We start from the raw sequence: 22,483 nt of genomic DNA, 5'->3' as shown, positions 1-22,483 counted from the left end.
CTGCTGAAACAGAGGACACACACACTTGCACAGAATCTTAGCATGCTAACCAATAGGTATAAGGTGAAAGTTTAAAAATAATTGCTGTAATACAGGCATAGACAAACTCAGCCCTCCATATATTTTGGGACTACAACTCCCATCATCCCTTGCTAACAGGACCAGTGGTCAGGGATGATGAGAACTGTAGTCTCAAAACATCTGGAGGGCTGAGTTTGCCTATGCCTGCTGTAATAGTAGTATAGAATAGAATAATTGAAACGTAATACATTTCTCCATAGTGGAGAAGACTGTAACCAGGATACAGTACATGTATACCTGCTAAGTCTACTGCCTCTTTAGAGTTCCTTATGTATCAAGTTAGGCTTGAACTGGACAGCCTTTCAAATAAAATACCTCTTCAAAATGAGGACTGTCCTCTGTAATGTGGGCAGGGCTGGATTTAGGTTTGATGAGGCCCTAAGCTAATGAAGGTAATGGGGCCCTTTATATGTCCAGCTGTCCTTTGTCAACAACAAACTGTTGCTGCTTTTTGTGTTGAATATATGCTATGTGGTAATTTATGGACCTAACAGGTATCTAAAGCCATTTGCACGTAACATATAGGAGCCTACACCACACAAAACGCTGTTGCTGTATGTAGGTTTTATTTCATTTGTTTTTTGTATTATATTTTGGAAATGTACATCCAGTTTTTTTTTCCTTTAAATTTTTGGGGGCCCCCCAAGAGAGTGGGGCCCTAAGCTATAGCTTGTTTAGGTTATATGTAAATCCAGCACTGAATGTGGGTCCACAATACACCTGTTTCTCCCTTTTCTGCATGGCAACATAATGATCCACACTTCTGCCTGCTGGAGGGGGGGGGGCTTCCTTCTTTGGACACTACCCCCATACAAACTCTGCTACAGTGGTGACACTACTACCGTACAAGAATAATGTTCTCTTGATTATTTTGCTGAACTAGATAGGCAAGAGTCAGGGAAACTGCAGCCCTCCAGCTGGGGTTGAACTGAAACCCCATAATTCCTGATCACTGGCCATCCTGGCTGGGGCTGATGAGTGTTGGAGTCCAACTAACCTCTTAGATAGGTCTTTGGTCTGACCCCACAGGGCTTTTACTATGTTCTTAAGCTTGCAGAGAATAATAAAAGCATAGCTGTGTATGCTGCTGTCTGTCAATGTTGTTCCAAAATTCCCATTTGGCATTTCCATAGCTTTGAAAGGAATCATCTGATTTTCAAGAAGAACAATGACTACAGGTCCATGAGAATTTCTTTTACCAATTTTTCTTTCCTTTACCAAAGTCTTCAGCAATTTACCACACACACAGTGAGAGGTCTTCATTACATGATGTTACAATTAAGGAGAAAGCATCAAAGCATATTGTCACATTCGAGTAGAAAACAATGGCTTGTTCCAGAATGCATCTGTTTCACATTAAGGACAGATGTGAAATGTTGATAGAAAGCATCACTATCATCATTGGTGTTTTTACTTTCCTTCACTTTGTATCACTAAGGACCTGACTAGTTCAGACATCTTTCAATAAAATGGATTTTAATCCAATTAGTCAGAAATAGCTTGGCATTTGAAAAGCAAATGGCTACAGTTTCAGAGCCCTTTTCATCACAAACATTTGGCCAAAGTCTTTTCAAATTCAGCTCCAAGACACATTTGCCAACAGTTGGTTCCAGAACTTCTGGCACAAAGATTTTCTCCCCCAGGGACCTAAGGGCATGGTGCCTCTGAGCTCGGGCAGAGTACCTTTCCCTTGTAAAGGGCCTGTGTTTTTAAAAATAAATAAATCCTCCAGGAAACCTGAGATAGAATACACCCTGAATGAAGACTGTACCTCTTCAAGTTATATTTGAAATGCCACTAAGGGCACCTTGTTTTTGTTTGATTCTTATCAGATTCTGTTGGGGGAACTGGGCATGAGCACACATTGCCCCATGTATGAGATAAGCCAACAGGTGCATGGTCAGCCAAGCCAGTTGCTATGGCAATGACCTAGTGCCATCTATATAAGTGATTAAAGCATGTCAGCTCATTAGTCAGTCAGTGAGTCTGTATGTGAGTTGGAGTCTGTGTTACGTCTTGAAGCTGGAGCAAAAGAGATACTATGTGGTTGTATATATCTGCATCTGCATCCGCAAAGCCTACAAGCTGTATGTCAATGTCCAGAACTGTATTTCTGAAGCCTTATCTTCTTCAGCAATAAACTATTTTGGACCTTAAAGCTGCCTCTGTGTGGTGACTGGAACTAGGGAGAACTTCTCCTACGCAGCCATCTCACTTCAGATTCCCAACAAAATTGTCTTTATTACTTCTTTTTTAAAAGTATGCTATGAAAGCATTTTCTTTAAATTCCAACAGATTTGCTTCTTTTTAGTGTTCATCTTATCTCAGCATTTTTCACTTGTCCTTGATTCCATTCCATTGTCTGGACCACAGTCCTTTTTTCCAGATCTGTGAATAGCAATGGATGAATGAAATACGTTACAAGTTGAATTTCAGCTCATGCTAAAAGATAAGCCTGAAAATCCTTAAGCAAAACACTTTGGCATTACAATCCTGTAGCTATCCTTGGGGAATTAGGTATTATAGAGTTCTTATAAGAAATATCCTGAACTGTCCCAATTCATCTATTGTGCAAGTTGTGAAGGTAAAAGGTATGGGGATGTGGGTGGTGCTGTGGTCTAAACCACAGAGCCTCTTGGGCTTGCCAATCAGAAAGTCAGCAGTTCAAATCCACTCAACAGTGGTGAGATCTGGTTGCTCTGTCCCAGCTTCTGCCAACCTAGCAGTTCAAAAGCATGCCAGTGCAAGTAGATAAATAGGTACCCCTGTGGCGGGAAGGTAAATGGCATTTCCGTGTGCTCTGGCTTCCAGCATGGTGTCCGTTGCACCAGAACCAGTTTAGTCATGCTGGCCACATGACCCAGAAAGCTGTCTGTGGACAAACGCCAGCTTCCCTCGGCCTGAAGCGAGATGAGCACAACACCCCATAGTCGCCTTTACCTTTACCTTTGCAGGTTGTAATTTAGCTATCCCACAGATGTTGCCCTTCTATGACTGTTGTGACACAACTCTTGGCAATTTAGACATACCAAACTATGCAAACAAATACATATTTTGAGAGAAAGTACACATTTAAATTGCATTTTGAAGGAAAATGCGCATTTAAATGCTACGATGAGAGGAACAGTTCAAAAAGGTGATCTGCGGGGTGTGTGTGCGTGTGTGAAATAGAATGGAATTATGGCTGAAATGTGAACATAAAACAGACATGAAACAAGGAGATCCATCCACCCTAAGCACATTTTCTTGAATAAAAGTCACATTGAATCTAAGCAAATGACCTTAGGGGGTCTTATAGCTTAATGATAATGTGGCAAGTGGCAACCTTTCAGCTTTACAGTTTGCTGAATTCAGGTGAACTCCTTAATGAACATAGCTGTACACCTTTTTGAGGCATTAATTAGAAAGAGATGATGCTCTCTCACACCAGCTGTTCCCCATTGAGGCCTTCTTTGCATGACTTATGGGCAAGTTATCATTATGGATCACTGCATCATTAAATTTTACGTTCCTTACGTTACCTCCCGGCAGCCAAGGCATATGAAAGTGCAGAAGAAACATGAGGAGATGAGTTTCTCAATTGCTGTAATAAAGTTTTACATCATTGCACCGAGACATGTTTTCTCCACATATGGAAATGGTTAAATTAAAATTGTAATGACTGGATCCAGAAAAGCCCTTTTAGGCCACAGAAAATTAGTTTAATCTGCAAATGTGATTTATGCCTGTCAAGAGACAAGCCTCACGATGAACAGTAAAACTAGATATAAAAAACCAGGGTGCCCCCCCCCCCATTTGCTGTTCTTAATGGTACCTGCTTTTCTTCTCCAGGCAAATTTCTTAAGTGCTTCAGTAAATCTCAACTTGTAGCTTGCAAGACCAGGAGAATCCAATGTAGTGCCCTTCAGATTTTTTGGACTACAACTCCCATCACCTCTGAGCACTGGCCATACATGTTGGGGCTGGTGGGAGTCAGAGTCCTAAACATCTGGAGGACGCCATGTTGGCTCTCCCTGCCCTTGTTGTTGTTGTTTAGTTGTTTAGTCATGTCCGACTCTTTGTGACCCCAGGGACCAGAGCACGCCAGGCACTCCTGTCTTCCACTGCCTCCCACAGTTTGGTCAGACTCATGCTGGTAGCTTCGAGAACACTGTCCAACCATCTCGTCCTCTGTCGTCCCTTTCTCCTTGTGCCCTCAATCTTTCCCAACATCAGGGTCTTTTCCAGGAAGTCTTCTCTTCTCATGAGGTGGCCAAAGTATTGGAGCCTCAGCTTCAGGATCTGTCCTTCCAGTGAGCACTCAGAGTTGATTTCCTTCAGAATGGATCGGTCTGATCTTCTTGCAGTCCATGGGACTCTCAAGAGTCTCCTCCAGCACCATAATTCAAAAGCATAAATTCTTCGGCGATCAGCCTTCTTTATGGTCCAGCTCTCACTTCCATACATCACTACTGGGGAAACCATAGCTTTAACTATACGGACCTTTGTTGGCAAGGTGATGTCTCTGCTTTTTAAGATGCTGTCTCCCTGCCCTAGTCTCTTCTATATTTAGGAATATTAGGAGCATGATCTTTAAGTTGCCAAGGGTGGGGAATGCTTTGCAGCGTAAGGGCTGTGTTCCCTTCTGGGCAACCTTCTGAGGATCACATGCCAGTGGTGGGTTGGGCCAATGGCAGAAGTGGGTGGAGCAACAAATGGAAATTTTATCTTTGTACAGTAGACTAGTTTTTACACACATCCACAGGTCAAGGACACATTCCAGCCACACTTGGAATGCAAAGCAGGACCAATGAGCGGTGGAGTCTGGGGAGAAAGGGGCATGGCCTGGAAAGAAGAATGAGGACCATACAGAGAGGCCTCTGGGCCTAGGGTTTCTCAGCCTTGGTTTAAGTGATAGGTTAATCACCTAAAGTTTGGAACATGGTGTAGACTGAGAAGTAAGGGGTCACTTGTTAAAGAGGGCATGTCTATCTGTCCATCTGTCTGTTTGTTTTGTTTTAACAGCGCATTTTTATTATTATTATTAACTGATAAGTGTAAATAGTCTGTATCCATATATTTAGTTCTCCTTCCCTCCTCTCCCATAGTATGAATGGTACATTACAGAGGGAGAAATCTAAGTGAGAAGAAGTAGATCAAGACAAAAGCATGAAAATCTGCTTTGGCCATGCCAGCCATGGGTTTTCCACAGCAGGTCTCCAACTAGTTGCATGAGAACTATTAGGCAGAGACTTGTCTGTATATCACAGCCCAGTTCTGGCTCTCTCCCAACTCTGCCATGTGCTGATGCCAGGCCTGCTCTTCAGACTTCTAGATGAGAGCTGATCAAGTTATATTCTCTGCCCCATAAATACTTCTAAACAGAGACTGCTCTGTCCAGCCGCGGGCTTCTCTTCTCTCTCTGCCTTCACCTCATTCCACTGGGATTGACCAAGTGGCTCAAGGGATAGAGCTCCAGTTTATGTCCCAAAAGCCTTACAGTTAAAATGGGCATGAATGAATTCCATTCATTACATACTTCCTTTACTGCTCTTCTGATTCACTCTCCTATTCCCCCGTTTTGCACTCCAGTGTACTCCAATTTAACTTGGGGGATGCACGTGTGGAATTAACCAGAAATATTTCTAATGGTAATTCCTAGATTGGAGCACAAGCTATTGGCTGCAGTTTCCATTTCCTCCATCTCTTTTCTTCCTCTAAATGATCTCTAGTGAGATCAGTGCATTGATAAAATACTGGCAAAAAAGAAAAGAAAGCCAATCTCAACGTACTTCCTATTGTCATGTACCCATATACTCATGCACACAATGTTAAAATGCCACATATACAAAGTATATTGATGCAACCATAGGTTTCCTCAAAGTTACTCTGCTATGCAGAAGCCTGAAGCTTATTATATAGAGACTCAGTGAACAAGGTCACACCAGGTAATGTCGCAATCTGTAGTATCACATCAGGTAAAGGCAGATTCGGGAAACTGCAGCATGGTGCATTCAGGTTCAGGCAGACCATATCAGGACCATGGAAAGCTCCCAGGGAACTCAAGAGCTTTTCTTTCCCCTGATTTAGGCAATGTTGCCTCAGCAGAGAGTTGAAGCCTCCTGAAGCCTTCTAAATTTAGGCAAGTGCTCTTCTGCATTAGTCACTGCCTCTCTGAACAAGCTGGCTATGTTCTTTAGTGGGTCTCTGCCTGATTCTGTATCTCCTGACTTCTGCAAGCTTGAAGAGATGGAAATTGTGCTGGGGACTGGTGGGGACATATCTTCCATTGGGGACGGCGTTGGTGAAAGTTCCTCCTGGTTGCAGCAGCCAGTGCCTCAACCCCTTTCAAGTCTTCCTTGGGTCCCTGGAGGGCCTGAGGCTTCATGGATCATGAGTAATGTGCACATTCATACCAATTCCTGCAGTTGCCATTCAACATAGGCAATTGCTATTCAACCACCATTGCATAGATGTTAAAACATTGTAAGTCTGATTCCAGTCCTTATGATTTCAGACAGAAGGATAAAAAAGTTATGAAAACATTTCTTATGGATCAGAAACCGGAAGGAAAGAAAACAAGCCCATCCATGCAATGTGTTCCAATGCCTATAATTTCTCATTCCACAACTGTGAGATTTTTTTCCCCAAGGACTGTCTTCAGCTTCTTTTTACATGACAAGAGAAATAATTTTGGAATGGTGAAAAGGCACCAAAAGACACACACACACACACACACACACACACACACACACACGTCTGTCCTTTTATTTGCCCAAAGGCAAGTTTCTTTGCCTTCAGGAGGAAGGAAGCAGAGGTAGAAACACAGTGGACTTTTTCCAAGCGCCTTTGAGGGCTTTGTGTGTGTTCAGCTGGACACAAGTCTCAACCCTTTTCAGGATAAATACAGAGATGCTCATGCGTGGTTTCCCAGGACATAGTCTAAGTACATGATGCAGCTACCTTACAGGTTTGGGTCAGATCAGTTGCTGGATGGGGGAACCACCTGGAAACCCTATGTTCACTTCTCTGGGTCCCACGATGGAAGAAAAGTGGTATATACATCTGCTAAAATAACATGCCATGCACTTGCTCCAATTTCACTATGTTTGGACTGCACACAAAGCCTACAGAGCAAGGTTCTGTTGCAAAAAAAAATAAATCCTGGTTTGTGGACCAGTTTCTCACGTTCATCTTAAATTTAATCAATCAGATTAAACCCAGTCAGATGGACAGAGTACAAATAATAAATTATTATTATTATTGCATATGACGGCTGTGCAAGCACCTTTGGTAAGACACAAATCAGCCACATTCAAGCTGCTTCAGGTCTTGGAGCAGAAGACTTAAGTGGATACCTAGTCAGTTGCTACTGCAACCACTTGGCAAGCAGCAGCAATTTCATCAAGGTGAAAGTTGTGTTATTGACTGCTAACCCATGAATGGAAGAACCTAGATCCAGCAAAGACCATTGTAAATGGATGTGTGGTGAGGATATGGTTTTCACTGATTCCCCATTCCCTTTGCAGACCCCTCAGTCTCCTCCCATGCTTTACTGGACAGATCCCTTAATTCCAGAACAGATTGGGGTGTGGCAGGGTCAGGAAGTTGCCAAGATAAATGGCAGGAGTTTGGTGGGCTATTGAGAAAGGGTTGATGGGCCAGCTCTGTCCTATGAGCTAGTGGTCTCTCACCCCTTATACAAATGCTTATCAGAACCCTGGCTATTTGGACTGATGAGCTTTTGTTGTGTGACTAAAGCATTCTTATTTTTATAGCTAGTGTCATGCACCATACATGAACAAGGCTTCCTTGCTCTTAAATGTATCCAAGAAGTTCCCCCCACCCCACCCCTGACAGCCACCATATATTCACAAGAGATCCCAATAATCATATTCTTCAATTTTTGATTCAGGCTATTTCTATTATTTCAATTACAAGAGCAGCTAATTTACAATGTAAAAAAAAAAAATGCTTTGTTCACCATTCCTTCAAAATTTAGGCTTATAGTATTATGTTTCACTAAGACAGCTTGTGATTATAATGTAATAAGGAATGCATAAAGAAGGCATGCTATGCTCAGTCTGTCTTTGAAAGGAATTATGATGAAAGTGTTTTGTAAAGTTCCCAATAAATAAGATACCATGCTGAGTATGGTTTACCATACTTGTGAATTCGAGCTTTTCCAGGCCAATCCTGCTGTAATCCTACATGTGCCTCACAGCTGGTAGATGTGTTCCTCTGCATCGGCTGAAGTTCAGGAATTTTCCTTGGGTGGAGGGAAGAGGTACAAAAGAACTAATCTTCTGGGAACTAAAGTCACAATTGCTGGTGAAACTACCCTTTCCCTAGTAACAGTAACAAGATTATATTAAATAGTTACTGAATCATTTTCCAATTAACCAGGAAGGCCGAAAGGGTTGCCATATGCCCTTCATTTAATAGCGTCATCAGAGCAGCTTTGTAGGAGCAAGGGATGTGAATGCTATGAGTAATTTGCACATATATTAAGTCAGGGGTTTTTTGCCCCCTGAATCTTGAGAGATTTTCAAATGAAAAGGAGGAGGAGAAGGAGGAGGGGTAAAGAAATGCTGTGTTATTAAAACACTACCCTCTGCAATGAATCTCAGCAGATACAATTTCATTTTCTTCCTAACGGCAGAGAAAAATCACAAGGTTAAAACAATAGCCATTAATTTTTTAAAAATATTCTAATGCTGGATTTGAACATGTAAGAGCTCAAACTGTATTAAAATATCCTGCAGCGATGACATACTCCATTGAAGTGCGCACACACACACACATTATATACAGTTTTGGAAAGTCCGTTTTCATGAAACTGGGGGAGTTAGAACTGTATATAGCATGTGGATTGTTCAACTTGAGATAATGGAGGCCCAATCGGCCATAAAGCTTTGTGGGTGACCTTGGGGCCACTGATTGTCCCAACAACTGGTATTCAGAAGCATACTGAGTCCAATATCCTGGCTGAGGCTGGTGGGAGTTGCAGATCAATGGCATAAGGAGAGCCACAGGTTCTCCATCCCTGCCTTTAGGTCACTTACGGATTTATATCCAACTTCTACATCATTTTTTCACTATTGTCAAGAAAGGAAGCCAAGCAGGACACTGCCTATTTTGACTGTTTCATGGGAAGCAACATGGACTTGGTATTCATTGGGATCCCACTCAACATGTGAGTGGAATTCATATTTTTTTTCATAGCACACACAGGTAGAGCAGCAAGATGGCTACCCTTCTAGAAGCTTCCACCTGAAATGGCTTACTTCATATTGTTTCATAAGGTTGGCCATGAAATTGACGTTGTGCTAGAAAGAGAAATTAAGACTTAAAAGAAAATCAAGGTAGCCATCAAATGACTAATAATAATAATAATAATAGCAATAGCAACAGGTCTTCAGTGAAGTACTCCCACAGAGTACTCTTGTGCATGAGGGTGAAAAGAGCTAATTGAAAACCTCCACATAGGTACATTTTGATTCGGTGGGGTTTCCCCCCTCCTTTGGATATGTGGAGCAGAGAGCAATAAAAACTTGGAAAAAACTACTGAAGGAGCCAACTTTCTTCTTTAACCCTTTGGCACTGAGGGAAGAGTGTCTGGAAATCTTGACTTCTAGTGTCAAATGTATCAAAACAAAACAAAAAATAGCTCACCACCTCCAAAACTTGGCAAAAAGGAATGGAGAACATAAAAGCTGTGAAAGTGAGTCTCACAAATATATAGAAGGGCTTGAGACTGCAATTCCACACCACTTACACCTGAGAGCATGCCTCACAGAGCTCAATGGGACTTAGTCACCCTGCATTTTTCATTTAACAAATTTCATATGCCGTTTACTACAGCAAAAGACCTCTAAGACAAATTGCACTATAATATTGTTATGTTCTTATAGAATGGAACTAAGGGGGATGGAGACCACTGAATTGCCACCAACACCACATGCAGTTCTCCCTCTTCCCCCTGGATTGTGTCCATTAGGGTGACTGGGCCACTGTCCCATAAGACTAAAGCAAGTAATAATTTAAGAATAATAATGTCATTCTGCCCTCATCCAGGCCCACCTGCACGTATCGACTGGGACACCGTGGAGGTCTCTGTGTTGAGTTCACAGATTCGTTCAGCCTTTAATGTGTTGCAACTAGGGATGTAAGAAGCTTGCCCGTTCCACCCTGTATTCATCACATGCAACACTGCTTCTCTACCACTGCAGTTCGTTTTCTACCAAAAGCTACACTATTTGTTTCACTGTCCACTGTAGCAGACTTATATAACTCATATGATTTATGTAATTAATTATGCAAATTATATACATTATGTTGCCACTGTTATTCCACCCTATTCATTTAAATGCAAAGAAACACGATGCAAATGAGGTGTGCGATCAATTGCATATCGTTTGCAAACTGAAAACAACAAAAACAACAGATCATATTCACTGGATTGACTTCCGTTCCAGACATGAGGTGGATATTTGTTGGTTTGTTTGTTGAATTTCTGTACTGCCCTTCATCCGAGGATCACAGGATGGTTTCAAATATAAACACAAAAAATACAAAACATAGTAATGAACAAAACAATACCCACTACTTTAAAAGGCCATAAATGGTTTAACTAAGCGAAGATTAGCAATTTCTCCTCCCATTTACATTTTTATCAGACTTCTTCAATATTCCTAGCTGCAACAAGTGTGAACTCAAAAATGGAAATGGGTAATTTGACCACCTCAGTACTCCAATGCTTGTTAAAGTTGTTCTGGTTAATTGTAACAAAACATTTAAAATACTTAAAAAATAATAATCACCGAAATTTACCTTAACCGAAAGGTTCCACTCTGGGTGAAAGCGGAAGGCTGGTATGATGATGACTCATCACAGGAAACCTGAGCTGCAGCTCTCAAAGTAGGTGAAGGAACTTGAGAAGTCAGAGATGGCTAGTAGCAGCAGCAGTAGCAGAGAAGCTTTGCAATGATGAACAAGCTATAATCTCTCTCTTGGACCAAGAATTCCATAAAGGACTTAAAGGACTGAGCCACATTGCTAGTTTGCAACATGTTGCTTTGTTATATTGTCCACGCAATGTTTATATTTAAATAGTTTTAAGACTGTTCTGCGGTAAAGCTTTGAAACTTTGACATTGCTCATATGCAAGGCCCAGCTCAGGGATTCCACTGAACAACTTTAACAGTATCCTGAGCACAAGCATCAACAATGATAATGTGATTTGAAAACTGGGATAACAGGTGCTAATAAAATGTTTAAAAATTCAGTCTTCTAGCTCATAGATGATTCAAAGTATTGTTGGTGCCTTGATGGTGGGAACAAAATGAATTATTTTAAAATAGCTTTGAGATACATAGAACTCTTCTCTGTGCTTTGGAAGAAAATCACTGGAAGCCTCTAGACCTAGATGGCATGTGAGAACAAAACAAAACACACAAAAAAACTAGGTTACAGCAATTGTGACTCTGTGATCTGCAGGTGTGTCCCAGGATCACAGACAGAGCAGCTGGAAGGTCAGGAAATTGCTAGTTGTGCTTTGGAACATACCATATAATAAATATGAACTAAAATGAAACCATCTCTTCCCTTTGAAAAAAAAAATATCAAAAGTATTTGTTCAACCTCCTAATCAACAAATTGTATATTTGACCTGGAGTGAATTTTTAGCAATTGCACTCTTCCTTCAAATTATATTGCACTTAGAGAATTTATAGCACTGTTATATCTTTGATTTGTTTTCACCTCCCAGCCAAAATGAATCACTAAAATAGTTTTTGCAAACTGTAAACAAATGTTAAGCCAATTTTTTTCCCTTAAAGAAATCCTTATGGAAAGTAAACTATGTATATAATTTGGCAATACACCCACCTGCAAAGAGTGTAGAAGATGAAGATAAAACTGATGCATCCAAAACACACAGAATTCTATTTTCTCTTTAACCTTTTACGTTTTTGGAATTCCCAAAGAAGGGCTAAGGTGCCTCTTTTCCTCTCCATTCTCTACAAAGGTAAAGGTAAAGGGACCCCTGACCATTAGGTCCAGTCGTGGCCGACTCTGGGGTTGCGGCGCTCATCTAGCTTTATTGGCCGAGCGAACCTGTGTACAGCTTCCAGGTCATGTGGCCAGCATGACTAAGCCGCTTCTGGCAAACCAGAGCAGCGCACGGAAACGCCGTTTACCTTCCTGCCAGAGAGGTACCTATTTATCTACTTGCACTTTGACGTGCTTTCGAACTGCTAGGTTGGCAGGAGCTGGGACCGAGCAACGGGAGCTCACCCCATCGTGGGGATTCAAACCGCTGACCTTCTGATCGGCAAGTCCTAGGCTCTGTGGTTTAACCCACAGCGCCACCCGCGTCCTTCCCATTCTCTACAAAATTGGAGGCAAATCCAGTGTTGCAAGGCATGAGTGGGGGACCCTAGACCCCAAGGCCTCCAGACCTCCCCTATCTGGCCCTCAGAACTCCTCCTAAACCATGCCCACTCTCCCCAGCACATCCTTCAAAAGCATGACTCCCCACCACACCCTGCTTGAAGGCTTTTGTCTAGCTATGATGTGTCCTTGGCCTGTGATTATCAATTAATCATGTTTTTATAAAGCAGATTGGATACCTTCCAACATTTCTCAGATGAGAATAGGGATGTCCTATTCGAATCCCCACGACGGGGTGAGCTCCCGGTTGCTCAGACTCAGCTGCTGCCAACCTAGCAGTTCAAAAGCACGCCAAAAAGTGCAAGTAGATAAATAGGTACCGCTCCGGCGGGAAGGTAAACGGCGTTTCCATGTGCTGCTCTGGTTTCGGTGTTCCATTGCACCAGAAGCGGCTTAGTCATGCTGGCCATATGACCCAGAAAAACTGTCTGTGAACAAACGCCGGCTCCCTTGGCCTGTAAAATGAGATGAGAGCCACAACCCCAGAGTCAACTGTGACTGGACCTAACTGTCAGGGGTCCTTTACCTTTACCTTTTTATTCAATACTACTACTACTACTACTACTACTACTACTACTACTAATCTTATTATTTGCACACTGGCCATCTAACTAGGTTTCCCCAGTCATGCAGGGCGGCTTCCAACATATATAAAAAACATAATACTGCCTTCAGATGTCTTCTAAAGGTTGGATATTATCTTATCTCTTTGTCTCAGGGGTCACATAGCTCCATACCCTCCAACATTTCTCCAATGAAAATAGGAACGTCCTAAGGAAAAGTGGGACATTCCAGGTTCAAATCAGAAATGAAGATGGCTTCTGTAAAACCAGGACTGTCCCGGGAAGATAGGGAAACTTGAAAGGTGTGGCATTGCAGAAATCCAGCCTGGAGGTTATCAGTGCATGGGCAACAGTTGTCAGGCTACCCCAGTCCAGAAATGGCCCCAGATGTCTTACGAGCCAAAGCTAGTGGAAGGCGCTCCTAGTCACTGAGGTCACCTGGCGCTCTGGCAATGAAAGTGGACCCAGGAGCACTCCCTGGCTACTCGCCCTCCTTGTGATTCCCAGGAGCTGGTTTTCAGACCATCCTGCCTCCAACAATTGTGGTCAAACGTAGCCACCCTGGGTTAGCTGCCTTGTCTTCCATACCTCCGTTCTTAAAAGCCAGCTGCACTGCTGACTCAAGCTGTCAGTCACTGTTGCAGTCAGCCAGTCTCTGGGAAATAGAGGGAGCATAGTAAGAGTGGAGAAACAAAATCCCTCCTTTCCTGTTAAACGAGGTGAAGACATGGGGGAAACAATGCAAACATGAACATTTGTTCAGAACTTTGACGACTGCTGAGATCCTTACCTTAATCCTTCCAGTGGTCATGCCCATTAAGGATATGCAACACGTTGATCCTTTGCTTATGGGATTGTGGAGAGCGGGGGGGAAGGAGAATGAGGGAGGGAGGCCAGGGTTGGCATAAACGGATTCCAAGCAAATTTCAGCTAACTCAATATGTGTTTTTTATGAAGCGTGTTTGCTTTAAGTGGGTTGCAAAAAGCAGTGCTTTGTTTTAACAAATATGAGGGGGACCTGTTCAGGGTTCCAGCCAACTCTCTTTCTGCTCCTTCTCTAGCAGTCTACTTTTAACTCATGGGTACCAGGCAGCATTGCATGGTCTCCAAGACCCCAGTGGGTCTTTCTCCCCCCCCCCCAAAGGGTTTTTTCCTAAATATTTTTTTGTACCTTGGGGAACGTTTGGGATCCCCAGTGGATGCTTGTCCATTAGGGCAAATGGGGCACTGCCCCTCCAACTTCAATCTGCACCCCCCCAGCCATTTACACCTGCTTGCCTTCTTGCAACCAGGCCAAGGGAGAGCCAGTGTGGTGTAGTGGTTAAGAGCGGTAGTCTCGTAATCTGGGGAACCGGGTTCGCGTCCCCGCTCCTCCACATGCAGCTGCTGGGTGACCTTGGGCTAGTCACATTTCTCTGAAGTCTCTCAGCCCCACTCACCTCACAGAGTGTTTGTTGTGGGGGAGGAAGGGAAAGGAGAATGTTAGCCGCTTTGAGACTCCTTCGGGTAGTGATAAAGCGGGATATCAAATCCAAATCCAAGGGGGAGTATGGGGACAAAATTAGAATTAGTTGGCTCTCCCTGTCAATGGCTCTTAGAAATAAAGAGCTTCTAAATTTAACCCTCTCATGGCTACATCAACCCACCTGATAGGGTTTGGGCAGATCTTGGGCTTTCTTGCAATGTGGACCTGCAATCCAGAGAACCACTGGGCATGTATGCACCCTCTCAGGAGCTTGGTGAACCTTCTGTTTTTATTGCTCACCCATGATTACAAAAATGGGGTTGCAAGATACCTGGCAAGCTCGTGGGCTACCTTTTGCTTGGTGCGCCACACATTCCTAAGAGAAGCCTCTGTTCCCCTTTTCAGTAGTTCTCTTGGCAGAATCCAGCCATTCATACTCCAGTGAGATGGAGTTTATATCTTAGAAGGGAAGGATTTTGAAAGAAAGGCCATATTTGCAATGCAATTGAAGCAGATGAGATAGGAAGTGATTATGGCATGAATAGGGTATTCATGAAAGGCAGAGAAAAGGCAAAGACAAATTCCAGTAATTTTACTGGAGTGGTGACAGGTGGACTTACAGCTCAGGGAAATGAAAGAAGAGGGAGCCGGGTGCGGGGGATGGGGAGGAGAAAGTCTTAACTCTTCAATTTATGGATTCACCAACAAATTAAAAGGGCCAACTTGTGAGGAAAGTTACATTCAGGCCTGGCTAGATCAACATATTGATCTGCCTTCTATATATATATATATATATACCCAGAACTTTAAGCATCAGATAAATAATAATAATCAAAATAATAATAATTTATTATTTATACCCTTCCCATCTGGCTGAGTTTCCCCAGCCACTCTGGGCTGCTTCCAATCGAGTGTTAAAAACAATACAGCATTAAATATTAAAAACTTCCCTAAACAGAGCTGCCTTCAGATGTCTTCTAAAAGTCTGACAGTAGTTTATTTCCTTGACATCAGATGGAATGGCGTTCCACAAGGCGGGCGCCACTACCGAGAAGGCCCTCTGTCTGGTTCCCTGTAACCTCATTTCTCGCAATGAGGGAATCGCCAGAAAGCCCTGGGCGCTGGATCTCAGTGTCCGGGCTGAACGAAAGGTCAGCACCAAATTAACAGGTTGAGTGGTATATTAACAGGTTGAGTGGTATATTTGATAAGCAAAACGGAAAGTGAGAACTTTGGGAGTGAGATTCTTCAGCCTAGGCTGAGCAAGCTGCAGTTGCTTGAAGTTCTTCTACAACATGGTGATGAGCAGGGGAGTGAGCCCAGAGTACCTGATCTTGCCACAGGTTTCTGTGACTATAATCCAGAGACCCCCTGCCTTTAAAGCATGAGGGACATGAGAAGCAGTTGGCAAATGCATGGGCAACAGCCACCCAACCTGTTTTTCTCTTCTGCAGGTTTTCTCCTAAGCCTGGGCCCCTAGTTCTTATCCTAACGGCCGCTCCCATTTGAATAGCCTGAACAGCAGCAAATTAGCAGAAATGCCTGTCTCTAGAAGATTGTGCTTCCTAGCACCAGCCACTGCTTCTAATTACATCACCATCTAATTATCTCCCAAAACAAACACCTCCCGTGTGTCTGACTGGCATTTGAAATGTGAATGATCTCAGCACCTTGTACAGCACATATTCCTCCCTTTCCAATCTCTTTTTTTTAAAAAAAAAACATAACTTGTATAAAACTTAGTCTGGAGAAAAGCTATAGGAACACTCAGAAAACGCACCCACCTACCCCATTTTTACCAGCAAGTTTGTACCCCTCTTCAAGTCTTCAATATGTGAAGTAAGAAGGCCTTCCTTAAAATCAGCATAGAAATCCATTGGTAAATTAACAAAACAATACCTACTTAGCCCAAAGCTAAGTAGGCTGACCATTTACACACTGCCAAAATGCACAAAATATACAGAAAAAACTTTCTGGCAATAAGCTGTTCAACAGTGGAACAGTCTTCCTCGGGAGGTGGTGGACTCTCCTTCCTTGGAGGTTTTAAAGCAGATGTTGGGCAGCCATCTGTTATGGATACTTTAGCTGAGGTTCCTGCATTGCAGGGGGTTAGACTAGATGACCCTTGGTCCTCTGATTCTATGATCTCCCAAAAAGAGAGGGGCACACTGATTTGCATACAAATTGCATGTTAATTTATATTTATAGGTGCAAATTTTAAAATCACTGTACTTCTGATAACAATAATTTTAATTTAAATAGAAACACACAAAAATCTCACCACAGTGGGGTAAATTGTGACCAATTGACCTGTAAGCAAGTGTTAAGCAAGTGGGCAATATATATATATATCTTAATTTCACATGGACACTTATAGGATCTGAACTGGTGGTGAGTGACCAGACTGTGGTATCTGTGAATAAAGGCGAATTCTACGCTGGGACCCATTAGGAAAGAAAATGGAAATAAAACTCCTTTATACAAATCTATGGAATGACTGCACTAGGAATACTGTGTACAATGCTGGTCACCTCACTTAAAATAGGAGATTCTAGAGCCAGAAAATGTTCAGAAAAGGGCAACCAAAATATTCAATGGGATAAAGTGACTCCCCTACAAGGAAAGGATGTAAGATTTGGGACTTTCTTGTTTAAAGAAAGGTGGATATTGGGGAGGGAAGTGAGAGAGATGTGTAGAATTATGAATGTTGTGGAGAAAATGAATTTTAAAAAATCTCCCTCTCACATAATATTGGGAACATCCAGTGAAGCTGAATGTCGGAAGATTCGGGGTGGACAAAATTCTTCACACAGTGCCTAGTGACAGTAGTGAGAAAAGAGCTAGCGATAGTCACAAATTTGGATGGCTTTAAAGGAGGCTTAGACCATACCTGTGGTCCCAAGTGGCTCTCCAAGCTAGATCCTAGCCTCAGACTCTGAGCATACCAAAACAAGCTCCAGAATCCCTGATGTGGCACGGTAAACATTTCTTGCTGTGTATATTTGAGCGAAGCCGCAAATATCTAGAAACAGAGAGGAGGGACTGTATGTTCAAAGAAAACGCCTGGTGCAGAAGAAGTTTCAAATCATGGTTAGGTGGGGGGGGGATGTTGCCTTGAGACATGACTGATGTTACACCTTATATGATGCCTATATTTTAACTGTTGACAATATAAAGGGGACTCAGCGGCATTACCTTATCCTGCCTAATGAATGTTATCACGAGGAAAAGGTAAATCAGTAACAGCTAAGATCAAACGTACCTCTCTTCTTTTGAACACACAATGCCCTCATTTATATAAATTTTCACATTCTGCCAGCCTTCCTCATTTGGACACAACAAATGAACCCACAAAAGGCTAGCACAAAAGGCCTTCGCATCTCCAAATGCCAAAGGACAGCTTGAAATAATGTCCCGAGTGGATTGTTGGGCTGACAAGCCACTGGACTCCCCATTAGCTGGGACCGTCCTTCCAGCTGCGACGTAAACTGTTGGTGTTGGCAGAAGCAGCAAAGGTCATCACACCTTCTCTTGTCTAGACTAAAGGAGAAAACAATTCTTGTAATATATTATTTGTTGTTGCTTGCCAGTTTATTCCTATAGAGACATATCAGGATTTTTGCTTTTTATTTGAGAAGATCAAGTACTTTATTATGGAAACTGGCTTCCATGCGCACATTCTGACTGGCATCTGATTTTTCACTTTCTGCATTGCTGAAGAATGTCACGAGGCCTCCAGAGACAGGCTGGGTTTTGATGAAATGCTCTTTTCTAAGCGAGGCTGCTTTGTAAAAGCAAATGAACCCAACACTTTCTATAGAACAGTTCCTTCCCTTCCCAAACCATTTCTTTTCTTCTTTTGGAGAACTATTCTCCACTTAAGCAGAAGGACAATTTACTTGTTCATATTTATTTATAACCCTCTTCAGGAATTCTGGAACAGTGTATAGTAAACACGTGGGGGTGGGGGCAAGTAGTGCTATTTTTCTAGAAAAAGAGGTGCTGGAACTCACCACAAACACCTCCCTTGTTCTCTTACAATGGCAATGGCGCCCACCTGAGAGGTACCGGAACTGAGTATGATAGCTCTGGCCCTCCTCTTTGTTTCTTTCATCCCCCTCAACCCCTGGAAGTTGGAGGGTGCCTGTGTGAAATAGGGAGCCTTCTAGAACCTGGGAGGCTCCCAGCACACGTTAGAACTCTGATGTTTCAAGTCAAGGAGGGCACAAGGTGGCCAAAGGAAGCAGACTCATTCCTACTGCCACATCCCCTTTGAGTGCTTACTGTACGCATTTCCAAAATGCTTGAAGAGAGCCAGTGTGGTGTAGTGGTTAAGAGCAGTAGACTCGTAATCTGGGGAACCGGGTTCGTGTCTCTGCTCCTCCACATGCAGCTGCTGGGTGACCTTGGGCTAGTCACACTTCTCTGAAGTCTCTCAGCCCCACTCACCTCACAGAGTGTTTGTTGTGGGGGAGGAAGAGAAAGGAGAATGTTAGCCGCTTTGAGACTCCTTCAGGTAGTGATAAAGCGGGATATCAAATCCAAACTCTTCTCCTCCTCTATATTTATACAGACATTTGTATTCTGTCCTCCTAGTGCAGAACTGGTACTGTTAGAGGTGCCACATAATATTTCTTCTGCATTTGTAAGAAACCAGGGTGCCATCTCCTGGGGGCTGAGTCCTTCTGCCTCCCCCCCCCCCCAATATTTGGCACAGATGTGAAGCAAGGAGCCGAGAACAGTGTGGCTTTAGCAGCCAGCTCCTTCTGCTGCTGCTGCCATGGAGGGAAAGGAGGGTCAGAGGAGTGTCCCACCAGTGGTGGCAGCAGGAGGGGGTGAAGTCCTGACGTAACATGCGCAATATTGCCCCCTCCAATCGCCCTTGCAACATTGCCCTCCCCCATCACCCTCCATAAGAAATCAATATTTTAGTGTGGCAGCGCCCACACTTCGAAACTCTCTGCACCTTTGCTGTACTCTTCTTTTGAGCACCTGCAAAAACCTTTTGCCTTTCCAGACATTTAGAATGTTGGCGTGTGTTTTAATCTGGTTCTTAGCTTATCATTGATTTTAATTATTTTTAATGTTTTAAATAGCTGATTTTAACTGATTTTTTTCTGATAAATTCGTTATTTTATGATTTTTGTAAACCGCTCTGAGGATTTCGGTTGTTTTTTTACAATTAAGCAGTATATAAATTCTGTGAACTAGAGCTTATGCAACATTCAGGACAGTCAATGATTAAAACCAACTATAAAGGAAAATAAAAATTCTCAAAATCTAAGAAAAACAGAGGAGATGTTTTATTCAATTCTGAAAATGGACAAAAGAGGGGAGGACCTTGTAAATGCAGGTGGTCCCTCTCACTTTGCTGTTCCAATTTATTTGAAGGACCTCAATGTGTATGAATAATCTGCAGTCTGAGAAAGTGTTCGCTCTTTGTCATACCCTCAGCCACAATCCATAATTAATAATGATAGAATTACATCACTGCAGCTGTTGATGTAGTAGAAAATCTAAATCTGGGCCTGTTGAAGGAGTTGGCAGCGGGGGCATTGTTTTACAGAGATCCTTCTTTTGCTACCTATCCAGCCGATTTTGGAGAACAGCATTGGATGGTGCTGTTATCTAAAACGTTTTTATACTGCCTTTCAGAGCAAAAGGGCTTCTCAAGGCAGTATAGAAGTAAAAGCAAAAATGCAAGAAAAAATATACAATATATAATTGAGCACAACAGTAGCGTAAAATGTAATGGGGGGAATTAGAGCACCGTGAGCTGTTGCCTGCTTCTCACGTGGGGTTGGCAGGGCATTGTGAACTGTTGCATGAGAGGGACACAAGAGGCATGTGCCCTGCCAGCCCCATGCCACTTTTGTGAATCTTGCAAAGCGGTTCTGGGCTCGCAGGGCACCGTGAGTTGGCCGGCAGGACTTCCCATTGCACAGCTGGGCAGGCACCACAGCATGGCCCCACTTGGCTCCAGTGGACGGGGTTTGCTCTGGCAGCTTGCCCCGCCCTCACAGTGCACCCCACCCCATGGTCCCAGTGTGCCCACCCTGGGCACTGGCAAGAAACATGCCTCCACTGCATTAGATCTGTGTGCACCCCAAATGACAAGATGAAATGGAATGATTTGGGGAAGGTTCTCACACTTCTGAGTTGGATAGTCCAAGGCATCACTAGGCAGATCAGGGACTCACTCAACTTCCAAGAGGCTCTATGGTCTCAGCTGTCAAAAAAAAACACCCCATGGCTGTTCATCCTGACCCTCTCCCCCTGAGGACTGTGAAAACGTTTATATAATTTAGCAGAGTTTAAATGATCCCGTTTGAGTTTATGCAGCGACAAGCGGGTTGCTAACTTGTTTGAGTCCTGTCAATAATTATACCTTCCTGGCTGATAATCCCTTTCTGTCCCTTTTAAAGAAAACACACATGAATCTGAATCATATTAACATAAACTACTTTACTATCAGGGACACGGGTGGCGCTGTGGTCTAAACCACAGAGCCTAGGGCTTGCTGATCAGAAGGTCGGCAGTTCAAATCCCCGCAACGGGGTGAGCTCCCGTTGCTCGGTCCCTGCTCCTGCCAACCTAGCAGTTCAAAAGCACGTCAAAGTGCAGGTTTACCTCCGGCAGGGAGGTAAACGGCGTTTCCGTGCGCTGCTCTGGTTCGCCAGAAGCGGCTTAGTCATGCTGGCCACATGACCCGGAAGCTGTACGCCGGCTCCCTCGGTCAATAAAGCAAGATGAGCGCCGCAACCCCAGAGTCGCCCGTGACTGGACCTAATGGTCAGGGGTCCCTTTACCTTTACTTTACTATCAGATTCATTCAGGTTTACAGAGTTGTTCCTGAAGGCAGGCTTAGGTTACATAACAGACAAACTATATGCTAGATAGTAGTCAGTCATGAGAAGACTGCATCCGAGCAGTTACCATTTAACACTCCTAGCAGCAACTGACCAACTGACAAAACTGCCTGCCACATAGAGGCAGTTAGTCCTCTCAGAATGTTGGACTTGACTGACAGCTTTATATCCCACACGCAAGAGAAATTAAACCAAGCTAACTGTGGAAATGTCCAGAGTTTGAGAGGAAAGCTGTGGAAAGAGGAGGGAACATTTCCTTTTCATGCGCAGGTCTAGCTTTCAATCACAGTGAATTATTTTCCCAGGGCACTCCAATTACAATGATTTGAGGGGGGAATTAAAAACCATATTTGTTTTCCACATGGATTTGGGGTGTGTGTCATAGGTGCCTTAGTGACAGAACCACTGCAGCTATCATTCTGAAATCTGGTAGCCTTTGTCGCTTTATGGACGAGGCAGTTGGATGTGGCCAAAGCTCAGTTGTGCAGGAACCGCCAAATCCAGTGTATGAGAAAACATTCCTTCTTCATCCCTTGCTCTCGCCAGCTGTTCTTCAAGGTTTTCGTCTTCAACTCTAGGAGAAATATTAGTCACCTCTGCAAACATATGTGGGCTGGGATATAGAGTGTAGGCTCGTTTGCTTTCAATCAGCAAGCACTATATTGGGAAGATTCATCATTGTTGACCAAGAGAGGAGATATTGAAGCCAAGATGTCCCTTTTGTTTATTTAACCTAGAATCCTTCCTCAGAGAGAAGATGTCAGTATTTGGTCCATGCATTTGCCGAACCCTAGACAGCATCTTAAAAAACAGAGACATTACCTTGCCAACAAAGGTACGTATAGTTAATGCCATGGTTTTCCCAGTAGTGATGTATGGAAGTGAGAGCTGGACCATAAAGAAGGCTGATCGCCGAAGAATTGATGCTTTTGAATTATGGTGTTGGAGGAGACTCTTGAGAGTCCCATGGACTGCAAGAAGATCAAACCTCTTCATTCTTAAGGAAATCAGCCCTGAGTGCTCACTGGAAGGACAGATCGTGAAGCTGAGGCTCCAATACTTTGGCCACCTCA

The 22,483-nt window shown here is 43.2% G+C and overlaps 1 long non-coding RNA gene across 4 annotated transcripts; it reads right to left on the bottom strand.

Moving 5' to 3' along the window:
• Positions 1-957: 957 nt before the first annotated feature.
• Positions 958-22,256, bottom strand: LOC308476551. Of its 4 annotated transcripts, XR_013985943.1 has the most exons (6): positions 21,351-22,256; positions 17,804-18,081; positions 14,347-15,681; positions 13,515-13,731; positions 8,228-11,484; positions 958-2,469 (listed from the first exon to the last, which is right to left on the bottom strand). It is a non-coding gene; the product is annotated as an uncharacterized lncRNA (long non-coding RNA). The 4 variants fall into 4 exon arrangements; XR_013985944.1 differs by lacking the exon at positions 958-2,469 and having other exon boundaries at positions 7,968-11,484; XR_013985945.1 differs by lacking the exon at positions 958-2,469 and having other exon boundaries at positions 7,968-11,484; positions 13,665-13,731.
• Between the last annotated feature and the right edge of the window lie 227 nt (positions 22,257-22,483).

The sequence above is a fragment of the Podarcis pityusensis genome, assembly GCF_964106645.2.
Source record: "Podarcis pityusensis genome assembly, chromosome: 4".
In the NCBI taxonomy this organism is placed as follows: domain Eukaryota; kingdom Metazoa; phylum Chordata; class Lepidosauria; order Squamata; family Lacertidae; genus Podarcis; species Podarcis pityusensis.
This window is presented reverse-complemented; position numbering and strand designations above follow the sequence as displayed.